This window comes from Pinus tabuliformis, chromosome 8, assembly GCF_031772625.1.
Source record: "Pinus tabuliformis cultivar Carrire ecotype Pingquan chromosome 8, CPIR1, whole genome shotgun sequence".
Lineage (NCBI taxonomy): Eukaryota > Viridiplantae > Streptophyta > Pinopsida > Pinales > Pinaceae > Pinus > Pinus tabuliformis.
Window position 1 is genome coordinate 1,274,025,753 of NC_142294.1, and position 7,065 is coordinate 1,274,032,817.

The following is a 7,065-nucleotide window of genomic DNA, read 5'->3' on the forward strand; positions in this document are numbered from 1 at the left end:
AATGACAAATAAACTTATATTAGTATAATTTGTGACAAGATAACAAAAATTACATCTACAGGGTAGTAAAGTTTTTAGAGTTTTTCATAATAAACTTTAAAATATATTGTTTTTCTAAACTTGAGACTTATATGGTGAGAAACCTTGATTGTCAAATAGGAACCCTGCTAGCCAAATACTTTGATATCCCTCTTTTTCCCAATTTATTGTGGATATCCTATTGGGCGGAGATTAAAGACAATATTTCTAAAATGCTAGAGAATTAAACATTTTGAGCATTAAACCTCCCCAACTGCATTACACTTCTCAAGGTTGTTTTACAAGCGCTTCAGATCTATTAATTATCTATGCTTCCAGTGCCAAAAGGAGTATACATGGACATCATCTCCTGTTTCCATAAATTTCTATGGCACGGGGTACAACAAATCCTGAAATGGACTCTAGTCTCTTGGGAGAAAGCTTGTATACCGAAATGGTGAGGTGGTCTTGGATTAAGGGACCATGAAGCTCTTAACAAAAGCATGGGAGCCAAGCTATAGGGGAGATGGTTACAGGGACAAGAAAATATAGTTCGGTCAACACACAAGTGGAAAAGTTAAGGCAGTTAGAATACCCACTGAGATCATCAATATGGAATTTAGCAAAGGAACATAAGTCCCTTATCTATGAGCACACGTCGTGGTAAATTAGAGATGGGACAACAACTAAATTTTGGGAGGAATCCTAGAAACAATTACCATGGTTAGAAAGCAGGAAAGAGCTAAGGGCTCTCAAAGAATACACCATGGGGACAAGAGCGATAATAGTCGTTGATTTCTAGAAATATACAACCGATCAAAGATTAGTGATGAGAGTGGAAGATACAAGAGCACTGAGATGAGGGGCGGTTTCCTCAGAATTGGCAAATTTTAGATGCTCAACTAAGGGAAAGGAAAATTCAGGTAGCAAGAGGGGAGATAAGTTGAGATGGGGTCATCAATCCAAATGTATGTTCACTATCAAGGAAGCTTATAACATTATGGCAAATCATACAAAACTTCCAAGCAAAAACTTTGGCTGAAGGTGGCAAGTTTCTTATGGTTAATTGGAAAGAGGCGAGTACTCACATGGGACCTATTGCAGAAAAAAGGTTATGTTGGCCCGTCTTGGTGCCCCATTTGTTAGCAACAGGAGGAAAGTTGTGACCATCTTGTGAACACTTTTATGAATATTTAAAACCTTTGGACCTGAACCCATAGTATTTTTGGTCACTTGGACCGATGTTTTGAAACCAGCTCAAGAAAAGATAGAAAAGATAGATCAACGCCTTAGAATTTAGCCTCTTCGAGGGGGCAACCTCCTTTACATTACATAAATGAACAATTCTTGGATGATTCAAATGACAAAACCTCTTTTCTATATATAGGAGTCTAAGGAGTCACAATATAACCCAGCCGACCTAACAATAATAATATAAAGCCAAAAAATAACAATAGAGGGATTCTATGGGGCACAGTAATAACAATATGGGGATAATAGGGGCACAACAATATTAATAAGGGATGCAACTACAATAGTAATGGGGTAATTACTAGTATTATAGGGACCCAACATGCCCCTCTCATTCAAAAAAAGTGTTGTCCTCAACACTTGAGTAGTTCTGGATGCTTTTGTATAAAATTCTCATCCTCCCATGTGGAATCTTCAACGCATAAGTTCTTCCACTTGATAAGATACTCTGAAATTGATCGATTTCGTAGCTGTCAAGTTCTTGTTTCTGTGACTGCTTCTAGTTGCAATATAATTTTTCCTTCCTCGTCAAGTTCTGGCCATATTGTTTGAACTGGGAGCTTGTCGCCTATAACCTTCTTTAAACATGAAACATGGAAAACTGGGTGCAATCGAGAAGCTACAGGAAGCTCCAATTTGTATGCCATAGTACCAATCTTTTGCAACACCTTGTACGGACCATAATACTTTGGTGATAATTTATTATCCTTCTTAGCTTGCTTGAGGGACATTTTCTTATATGGTTGTAGCCGTAGGAATACCCAATCACCTACATCAAAACTTCTTTCGCTGCGTTGTTGATCTGCCTGTTGTTTCATTCTATTATGTGCCAACACGAGGTTATCCTTTAAGAGTTAGAGGACTTGTTGTTGATGTTTGATGTGATGTTCCACTGCTTGAACCTTAGAATTTTCTCTTAAATATGATGTGATGGATGGTGGCTGATATCCATAAAGTGCCATAAATGGGGTCATTTTTGTTGCTATATGGAAGGAAGTGTTATACCACCATTCAGCCAGAGGCAACCTTTTGACCCATTGTGTCTGTTTATCAGATACAAAACAACAAAGATATCCTTCCAAACATTTGTTTACTATCTCAGTTTGCCCGTCAGATTGAGGATGATAAGATGAGCTATGAGCTAACTGAGTACCAAGACAAGAAAATAATTCTGTCCAAAAATTTCCAGTGAAAATGGGATCTCTGTCACTTACAATAATCTTTGGGTTTCCATGTAGCTTTTGAATTGTTTCCATAAATGCAGTAGAAACCGTACTAGCTTTAAATGGATGTGATAATGCACAAAAGTGTGCATACTTGGTAATTCTGTCAACTACCACCATGATGACACTCTTTCCCTCAGACTTGCGTAAACCTGTGATAAAAATCCATTCAAACCTCCTCCCAAGGTTGGCTTGGAATGGATAAAGGTTGTAATAGACCCGGTGTCTTAATTGTTTCAACTTTATTTTGTTGGCAAACCAAACATTCCGCCACAAATTTTTGAATATCCAATTTAAGGCCATCCCAAAAAAATTCCTTCTTAACCCTGTGGTAAGTTCTTAAAAATCCTGAGTGCCCTCCTAAGGGAGAAGTGTGCAATTCCATAAGAATCTTTTGTTTTAGTTGGGAATTCTTACAGAGGTATAAGCGATCTTTGTACCATAAAGAATCATTTTTCCAGCTAAATGTATCAGGCGTACTAGAATCTTGTTGTAACTTTCGAATAAGTGCCCATACTTCTTCGTCATTCTTCGATTCCTGCCTTGCTTCGTTTATCCAATCTGGTTGGATAATAGAAATGACGCACAACAATGCTTCCATATCCTCATCCTTTCTTGAGAGTGCATCTGCCACCACATTTTGCTTCCCTTTTTTGTAGATGATTTCAAAGTCATAACCCAACATCTTTGCGACCCACTTTTGTTGCTCTTTAGAAGATAATCTTTGTTCTAAAAAGTATTTAAGACTATCATGATCCGTTTTTACCTTGATAGTCTTCCCATTAGGTAGGGTCGGCATTTCTTAAGTGCACATGGAGTATTGCCAACATTTCCTTCTCATAAATAGCTTTGTGTAAAAACTTTCCCTTGATTGGACGACTTTCAAAAGCAATGGGTCTTTCATCTTGCATTAAAACAACACCAATTCCATTTCCTGAAGCATCGCATTCCACAATAAAGGTTTTTGTGAAGTCTGGTGTAGCTAAGACAGGTGCTTGGCACATTGCCTCTTTAAGATGTTCGAAGGCCTTTGTTGCTTCTGGAGTCCATGAAAATGCATCTTTCTTCAATAATGTTGTTAGAGGTGCTGCTATTTTCCCATAATTCTTAACAAACTTCTGATAATACCCTGTCAACCCGAGAAATCCTCGCAGATGCTTTATGGATGTGGGGATTTTCCATTCCTTAATGGCTTTAATTTTGCTAGGGTCTACCTTAACTCCTTCATGAGATACAATATGACCCAGATATTCCACCTCTTGTACTCCAAAGAAACATTTGGATATTTTTGCATATAATTGTTTCTCCTCCAATAGTTGTAGCACCCTATCAACATGTTCAACATGATCCTTCCAAGACTTGTTGTAGATTAGTATATCATCAAAAAATACTAACACAAATTTTCTAAGGAATGGTTTGAAAATGGAATTCATCAAACCTTGAAATGTTGAAGGTGCATTGGTAAGGCCAAAAGGCATGACCAAAAATTCATAATGACCCTCATGAGTTCTAAATGTTGTTTTCGGAATTTCTTTAGTCTTCATTATGATTTGATGATATCATGAATGAAGGTCCAACTTGGTGAAGTAAATTGATCCATGCAATTCATCCAGTAATTCATCAATGACGGGAATGGGAAACTTATATTTAATAGTGAGCTTGTTGAGCTCCCTATAATCCGAACACATGCGTCATGATCCATCCTTCTTGTGCACTAATACTACTGGAGCAGAGAAAGAACTTTGACTCGGTTGAATTATACCAGCCTCTAGCATTTCTGCAACGATACGTTCAATTTCACTCTTTTGGGCATAGGGATATCTGTACGGCGTGATGTTTGGAGGAACACTTCTTGGAATCAAATGAATAGCATGATCATGATCACGAATAGGTGGGAGACCTTTGGGAGTCTCAAATACCTTGGAATGATTGTCCAGGACTTTTTGGAGATCTGGAGAAATAGATGATTGCAATGTGGAAACATCTAGCGAACATAATTGTGCAATTACACCCCTTTGTTTCTTTTTTAGAAGCTTTGTCATACCATTAGAGCTAATTATCTTTCCTGGTTTCCTTGCAATACCCCTTAATTCAACTTCCTTTCCTTCCACGGAAAATTTCATGAAAAGTTCTTGAAAATTGAAAGCTATTGTACCCAAGGATTGTAGCCATTATACTCCTAGTACAACATCAGCACCTCCCATTGGAATGGAAAGCATTGGGCTTGTCAATACATATTCTCCCATCGATAGCTTGATATTATGGCACTTTCCAGAGCAATTTATTGTTCCTCCATTTGCAACCATCACTTGACACTCTGGTGCTGGGTATAAGAAGCAATTCAATTCTTTTGCTACCTTACAATGAATAAAATTGTGGGTACTTCCTGAATCAATCAACACTAGTACCTTTTTCTTCTTGATTTTTCCTTCTATCTTGATGGTTTGAGGAGTGGTAATTCCCACCAATGCATTACAAGATATGGTCGGATTCATTTTTTCTTTATCTAGGCTTTGTTCCTGGAGTATACCCTCTTCTTTTGACCTTTCTTGCTCCTTTTCTTCTTCCTCTTCACAATCTATGTAGAATAATTTTTTCTCAACACACTTATGACCTTTAGTGTATTTGCTATCACACTGTAACAAAGCCCTTTTGCTCTTTTTTCTTCGAATTGTTGTGGTGTCAACCTTATAGGTTGCGGTAGACTAGGAGCAACCACACTTCCATATTTATAGTTGTGAGTGGTATGCTTCCTGGTTTCCATAATTTTGCTTTCCATTTTTCTTGCTAACCCGAATGCCTTCTCTAATGAATCAGGTTCCCAAAGGTGAACATCATGTTGGATATTATCCTATAAAGTCCCTATGAACACATCAATCCTATGCTCCTCTGGAATATCTTTTACACTTATGTTCAATTTTTGGAACTCCTCAATGTGCTCCATTATTGAACCCTTTTATTTGAGACTTATCAATTGGCTAAAAAAAGTGTTGCATTTTGTATCCTCATAATGTGCTATCAATTCTTCTGTAAAAATTTCCCAAGTGATAATTTGTTTACGAGAGCAAAGCCATTGATATCATACAAACTGATTTGGTTCCAAATATAAAGTTGTAATACGTACCTTTTGTGTGTTTTGCACATTATTGAAATCGAAAAATTGCTCCATTTGTAATATCCATGTTGCGGGATCCTTCCCATCAAACTTCCTCATATCAATTTTTGGAATATGGTGGGTTTTCGATCCCACATTAGATTCTAAGAAATCATGATTAACATTTCTTTTGTTCGCATCATGAGTTTCCTTTACTACATTTTCACCATTGGTAAGTATTTCTTGTAGAAAATTTGTCAAATCTGTCTTCAAATCTGCCATGCCTGTCTTCAAATTTGTGTTCAAATCTATCTTCAAGTCGTCCATCTTAGCTTCCATGCCATTCATCTTAGCTTCCACTCCATTTATCTTAGCTTTTGTGACAGTGACATTTGTTGCACTTGTTCTTGTAATTTTGATATATCATGTAGCATTTCTTCCTCTTCTTCATGAGTCATGCTAGAGCTTTCAGGTTCCTTACTAGTTGTTTGCATTTTCTTTCCTCGGGGCATCAGTTACCGATAATAATGCTCTACTATGCCCTTTGAATTCCTTCAAAATAAATTTTCAAACCAAGCTTAAGCAAAAATTTAAGAAAATCTACACACCTTTTTTCACTTTGTAGGAGCTCGATATTGCCTCTGATGTATCTCTGTACTTTCTGATCATCTAGTTCTAAATTTGTGACCTGCAGTAGCCCTCTGTGTCCTCTTTACAATGCCACAAGTCTAACCCAAATTAGATTCTCCAAGGAAGAGTTATGCAAAATCTCCCACAGTGACTTGATTATAGACTAGTTCAGCAGAGCGAACTTGTATGATGTGCCACGAGTCACTATTTCGACCTTTGGATCTAAAAAATGCATACAAGAAGCTACAGTCTGTCCTCTTTCTGTACCTTCTTACGAAATTTCAATCCGATCCCCAGAGAGAAAGTTATGACGATTTTCCCCAGGTCACCTGTTTGGAATGTAATTCAGGAGTCTGCAAAAAGACCCACTTCCTCAGATCATATCTCCGCAAATGTAGTGCGAAAAGCTCTGAAAATGGACCCGAGGTTCAACGCGATTTCTTCTCAAATGAGTTTTTTTTGCAACTTCCGAAACATTGTAGAAAATAGGTTATAGCGAAAAAATGCCACGATGACCTGTTTGGAGCTGCGAAACCCTAGAATCCAAAGCTCTGATACCAAATGTTCTGAAACCAGCTCAAGAAAATATAGAAAAGATAGATCAACGCCTTAGAATTTAGCCTCTTCGAGGGGGCAACCTCCTTTACATTACATAAATGAAAAATTCTTGGATGATTCAAATGACAAAACCTCCTTTCTATATATAGGAGTCTAAAGAGTCACAATATAACCCAGCCGACCTAACAATAATAATATAAAGCCACAAAAATAACAATAGAGGGATTTTATGGGGCACAGTAATAACAATATAGAGATAATAGGGGCACAACAATATTAATAAGGGATGCA